Below are 6,960 nucleotides of genomic sequence, written 5' to 3' on the forward strand. Positions count from 1 at the left end.
ATATTTTTATATTCTACAATTGAAATAAAAGTAAATTTGATTAAGGTTTATCACACTTAAACCTTACCGTTTTTTAAATATTTTAAATGTAGTAAAAAATTTAACGCTTCATTTCTCCATGGGTATCGAAGTTTTTAATACTAAATTTTTACTGAAGTTTATTTATTGATCAGATATTGTGTTGTAATAATAAAAATTATTATGATTATTGTTAAGCCCCATACTCACACTTCGCTCCTTCCTCGCGTTACTTCCTCGCGTCCCTTCGTTCAAAAATCATATATTTACTATGGGAAAATGTAGATTTTATGCGACTGTGTGTTCCTTCCTCCTTCGTCAAAACGCTACTTCGTCCGTTTACTTCCTCGAAACGGTCCTTCCACGTACTGTCGGTTTTTGGAGGAAGTATCAAAGGAATTATCACGAACAAAAAAAAATATTAAAATATATAAAATATTTAAATCGATCTTGGATTTCATTCGTAGTTGATTTCTTGATTTGGCAGTACGTCTGTACAGGGTGTCCCATTTCCGTGTGTTTTGCAGGGTTTCTCGTTTATGAGTCGAAATACAAAGATACGGTTTTCATATTACGCTGTTACTTTTTTATGAAACTAAAGATGCTACATACAGATATGTCTTAGCTCTCTTACTTCCTAAAATACAGGGCGAATCTGAAATTATTGCATTTTTCGATCCCCTTTGTATCATAACTTATCGAAAAGGTGAAAACGGTCTCCCGTACAGTTTTTCACGTAGAATGCAGTGACGTAACTCTGGCGTCTTTTTTTAAACTGACTAAAACTTATATGTTTTTTTAAATACGATATTTTGTATATTATTTTATTTTCCTTGTTACGAGCTTTCTAAAATACTTATTTTCATAAACGGGGTAAAAATGCATTATTTAACTTTATTACATAGTCGGCCGGTTTAAATTAAGTAATCAAAACAATCAACTAATTTATTCGACGTAAAATGTTGGTTATTGGCATGTTATTTAAAAGCAGCACAAGTTCAGTTTCCGTGTAGTTTATCAAAATATCACGATGCAAAGCAAAATTATCTGGTAAAATTAAGTTAAATAAAATAAGAGCAGTTTAGCAGTTTAGTAGTACCTAAATAAATAAATATAGAGTATGTTATAATTTTCGAAAGCTCTCTTTAATCAAAGATTAACAAGGCAAATAAAATAAAAAATAATATATAGAGTGTCCTGTTTAAAAAAAAGAACATAAGTTTGAGTCATTTTTCGAAATAGACAGCTCTCAACGAAGAACCACTTTCGTCACTACCATTCTACCTGAAAAACGAGACACGGCTGGTGTGTAAGTACTCAATAGGTAGAACAAAACAAAAAACCAGGGTATCCGGTATATACCTGTACAATTTAGATGAACAGTATAATTTTATAAAAGGTATTTCCAACGACCGCATAGTAAATACCCGATATAATACCAGTAATGGTCAGGAATACGAGTATATCTACAATATTTCTTATATATATTGTAGATATTATATATTGGTATATTTCTATTCCCGGCATTATACCGGGTATTTACTATGCCGTCGTCGGAAACTCCTTTTATTAAAATTAGGATGTTCATCTAAATCTACAGGTATATACATATATACCCAGATTTTATTTATCTACAAATTGGGTACTTACCCATCGCCCATCACTGACCCTTTTCACATTTTCGATAAGTTATAAGATAATCGAGATACAAAGGTTATCGAAAAATGCAAAAATTTCTACTAATTAAAAATAAAAGTAAAGAAAGAAATAAGAAATAACTTTGAACTAAGAAGGCTAGGATAAATACATATTTATCCTAGCCTTCTTAGTTCAAAGTTATTTCTTATTTCTTATATAGCATATTTAGTTTCATAATAAGTAGAACAATGATGTGAAAACACAGCATCTTTATATCTCTACTCATAAACCAGAAACCCCAGAAAACACACACAAATGGGACATCCTGTACATCTAGCAATCGCCAGTCGATATAAAAATAATTCACACAAAATAGTCTAAAAAATGGAAGAAAAAAACAATATTGTCTTCATATTTGTGAAAAAATGCATGTCCATATTTATGTAATCGTAGCGACAAAAATAAAAAAATAGAAATAATGTGCATGATGCCTTTACAAAAATATCTGAAGAAATGGGGATTGACATGATTAACGTTTAATTAGTATGTCATATTTTATGGTTTTGATATAAATTACATAATAAACTTTACTCTATTGTTGACTCGCCTTGTACATTCATACTGATATACCTTGTACATGATACTGAAGTATTCGGATTTATTAAAAAAATATATTAAAATTCAATTTTATTTTTGACCCGACAAAGAATTGCAGTTTTATAAAATAAAAATTATGCGCCTTTCGGATTTTTAAAAATTTTAGAGGTTACTAGATATTTCGTATTAAACATGTAGCTGCTATATTAAAAATATTTTGTGGTGTGTTGTTGCATAACTGACTAATTTCCAAGCATCGAATAGACGAAGGAAGGAAGCGAAGGGACGAAGGAACGCGAGGAAGTAACGCGAGGAAGGAGCGAAGTGTGAGTATGGGGCTTAAGACACATACAGACGAATCGAACAGAAACTCGACAGGTATTCTTCGGCCCGATATACACCGATGCTCGGTTTGTGTCGTACTGTACGACACGTTGGAACTATATCGACAATATTAGTATCTGGTACTCTTTGAAAATTTGTTACATCTTTAAAAATAATCTAAAATGTCAATGTGTCATGATAAATAAGGTCTAAATTATAAGAAAATGCATTTTCTACGAAAACTTGAAGAGATAGTTAATAAATGGTATATTACAATTTGATAGACAATTAAATGAGACAGACCTTTCATAACGCGAAATTATTCAGCCGGATATTTTGTCAGTTTATAAGAGCCAGATCAATCGTTCAATCAGTTCCATAGGTAGATACATATAGAAAATTCATATGTCTGAGAGAAGACATATTTCGGATACTTTTTTTCGGGCAATAATAAAAGTCCACTGCAAAAGATGGATTGCGTAATAGTTCTCACGCATTCAATAGACTATTTTCGCCTTTTTATGGATCCATGCTCCTCCAGCAGGTTCGCTCTAATACAGGTGCGAAAATGAAAAGAGGACAATTGGACACAATAAAACTTTTAAAATGGGGGCGTGCATATCTATATCTTTGTGAATGACCGTAAAGTCCAAAGGTTGCAATGAATGCTAGTCCTTTATTTCTTTTCTTTCCTTTTTTTGGAAGGATGAATGAACAAAAATATTATACAGAAGTCGATTGGGAACTGGTTTTTTTTTCGAAAAGTATTTCGTCTATTGTATTTGGACAAAAACGAAAAATATGTTTTCTTTTGATCGTATTTTTAGAACGGATTTCTTTTTCTAAACCTTTAAAATCGCGTAATCTTAAAGAAAAGAGTTGGTATTTAAAAAAAAGTAAAATAAAAGGGTTTTAAAATATTTGTTTCGGAATTATATTTTTGTTTACGTGTTGTAATATTGTTACAGTTTTTATAGGAATATCCTCAGACAAATAATAAAAGTAGATAAAACCTTACTGTACAGGGTGTCCCAAACACGAGGGGGGTTGTATATCATCTCGTATGTGGTACCAAAAACTAGAGTATCTGTAAAATAGCAGCACACGATAGGTAAATAATAGATTTCAGTACTGCAGAGAGATAATTACATTAAAATTAAAGTTAATTAACCAACTTTTAAGGTATAAAATTCAGTTATTATTAATAAAATATTTTGTTTTATTTATGTTGTGTTAGTTATACAGGGTTGTTCACCACATACGACACGGAATAGTGTAGCTAAACTATTAGATTTTTACAAATTGTAAGTTTTGGGTGCGATGAAGGACTATTAGAGCTACAATTTAAAAATATTTTTACAAGATACAGAGTGTCCCAAACAAATAAAAAATATCAAAGTTGTATTTTTTTAAATGGAACACCCTGTATATTATTACATTTTTAGTTTCTACGATTAAAATAAAGGTCAATTTGATTAAGGTCTATTACACTTAAACCTTACCGTTTTTGAAATATTTTCAATTTTGTGAAATTGCAGTATAAATTTTAAGGCTTCATTTCTACAAGGGTATCAAAGTTTTTAATACTAAATATTTACTGAAGTTTATTTATTGATCAGTTATTGTGCTGCAATAATAAAAAATTTACTACCTTATACAGAGTGTCTAAATATTTATTTTAAATAATTATTAGCTTTAAACGGCAATAACTTGTTTAATTTAAATGGAACACCCTGTATATTTTATGAGAATCAGATGCAGAATTTAATTGTCTATCAAATTGTATTATACCATTTTTTACCTATCTCTTCAAGTTTTTGTAGAAAATGCATTTTCTTGTAATTTAGAACTCATTTATCAATATGCCCATGGAATACTGACATTTTAGATTATTTTTAAAGATGTACCAAATTTTTAAAGAGTACAGATACTAATATTGTCGATATAATTCGTTTATTTCATTAAAAAGTATAAAAAACTGTTTAAATATTTGTTAAAGAGGACCAATTAATATGATTCGAGAATTCAAACTACATTAATTAAACAAAAACAATTAACAAATTAACAAATACTAAAAATCTGAATTATGTATGTGTATTAGACAGTGTGGTAAAAAACCAACACCTTAAAAATGATATTTCATTTTTTGACAAATGCTTATTTATAACAACAGAAACGTTCATTTTCATAACTTCTTATTATATTGATTTCTGATTCAAATCCACATTTATTTAGAATAATTTATTAACGAACACAATTAAATATGTAATTAATTAGTATTTGGTCGTAAATACTGGTGGTATATTTAATTAATGGTATACGCTTTTATAAAGATTTAAATAATTTTCTTTTTGCATACAAATTGCAAAAATATTGCTAGTAATATTATCGTTTTACTAAAAACGATAATATTACTAGCCTGTACATTTTGTACATTTGTTCTTTTAAAAACAATCTAAAATGTCAATATTCTATAGGTATATGAAAGAAAAGATGAAGTGCATTTTCTACGAAAACTTGAAGGGATAGGTAAAAAGTGGTATAATACAATTTGATAGACAATTAAATTGTGCATCTGATTCTCATAAAATATACAGAGTGTTCCATTTAAATTAAACAAGTTATTGCCGTTTAATGCTAGTAATTATTTAAAATACATTTTTAGACACTCTGTATAAGGTACTCTAATTTTTATTATTGCAACACAATAACTGATCAATAAATAAACTTCAGTAAATATTTAGTATTAAAAAGTTTGATACCCTCGGAGAAATAAAGCCTTAAAATTTATACTGCAATTTCACAAAATTGAAAATATTTCAAAAACGGTAAGGTTTCAGTGTAATAAACCTTAATCAAATTTACCTTTATTTTAATCGTAGAAACTAAAAAATGCAATAATATACAGGGTGTTCCATTTAAAATAATATATCTTTGATATTTTTTATTTATTTGGGACACTCTGTATCTTGTAAAAATATTTTTAAATTGTAGCTCTAATAGTCCTTCAACGAACCCAAAACTTACAATTTGTAAAAATCTAATCGTTTAGCTACAACACTCCGTGTCGTATGTGGTGAACAACCCTGTATTGATAAATGTAATTAATGCAGGAAGTTGTTTGAGCTTGAAACACGGTTTGAAAGCAGGAAATCTTTTCTTAAGTATGTGGTTTTTAAAATACACCCTTGCTTGTTTTGTATTAACACATAGTGTAATTGTTTTTAATAAAATAACTCGATTACATTCTTTCAATTTTATACAGTTTTTTTCACAATATTTTGAAGTAATCACTTGTTACTCAATGCAAAAATGTTTTTATAAAGTTTTCTCCACTTGTGGAGATAACAGAGGATAGATAAAAACGCGCCAAAACTTCGTTCGCTTGTTGCAGATAAAAAAAAGTTTGGAAAATTTTAAGAGGGCTTGATTTTGATATAGTGTGATAAATCGTGTTTATTTTCTACTTAAAAAAAAAAATAAAAAAGTTGCGCCCCCGGGTGGGCTCGAACCACCAACCTTTCGGTTAACAGCCGAACGCGCTAGCCAATTGCGCCACGGAGGCTATGAGTCTCCTAACCTAATACGCAGTGAAAAACTGAGAGGTGATTCTGTTATCGAGTTGTTTCAAGTACCTCCTCATTAATAAGATAATTAAATTTAAAAAAGATAACTCATTGATTTAATGAATTTAAGCCATAGTAATAAAAATATATAATTTTTACAAAATGATAAAAATAAAATACTTATAGAGGGTGTTCAAAAAACATGTGCCATCTCTTAAAAATAAGATTTATTTTTGATATCAACATTCTACTTTGTTTCGTAACTACAGGGTGTTAAAATCTTAATATTTTTTCAATTTATTGTAATGTTCTTCCAAATACCTTTAGCGTTTCGAATGAAATTTTGATGGTAAAAATAACTATAAATGCGACATACCTATTTTAAAGCTAAAAAAAGTCTCGACATATTCACCAGGGACATATGGGTTATCACTAGAATATTTTTCTAAAAAAAGCATATACGCCACTGACTTTTTTTTTCTTCTTGGCAAAATAGTGTAAGCAATTTAATGCCGATTAAAGGTTGTCTCTTGATATGTTGTCAATTTCGGCCTCCTTGATGAGATAAACGCAATTTTATTAATTTGCATTGATCCAAGTCAATAGCAACCTTGCCAAAAACGATGTACTTAGACAGCCGTTAAACGGTAGCCTACTAAAATGCCGTTAATAGATATTGTGACGTCGTTCATGTCGGCGGAAAGTAATGCCTAACCTTAAGCATTTTGCAAGAGCACCTGTGGGTCAGTGGCTGAGGCTATCGCTTTGTAAGCGAATGGTCCGTGGTTCAAATCTCACGCCGACCAAGACTTTTTTG

At 29.6% G+C, this 6,960-nt stretch overlaps 1 non-coding gene across 1 annotated transcript; it reads right to left on the bottom strand.

Annotated features, from left to right (window-relative positions):
• Positions 1–6,068: 6,068 nt before the first annotated feature.
• On the bottom strand, positions 6,069–6,142 carry Trnan-guu. Its single transcript has one exon. It is a non-coding gene; the product is annotated as a tRNA-Asn (tRNA).
• Positions 6,143–6,960: the final 818 nt, after the last annotated feature.

This window comes from Sitophilus oryzae, unplaced genomic scaffold (assembly GCF_002938485.1).
Source record: "Sitophilus oryzae breed Bouriz unplaced genomic scaffold, Soryzae_2.0 scaffold_910_pilon_pilon, whole genome shotgun sequence".
NCBI lineage: Eukaryota > Metazoa > Arthropoda > Insecta > Coleoptera > Curculionidae > Sitophilus > Sitophilus oryzae.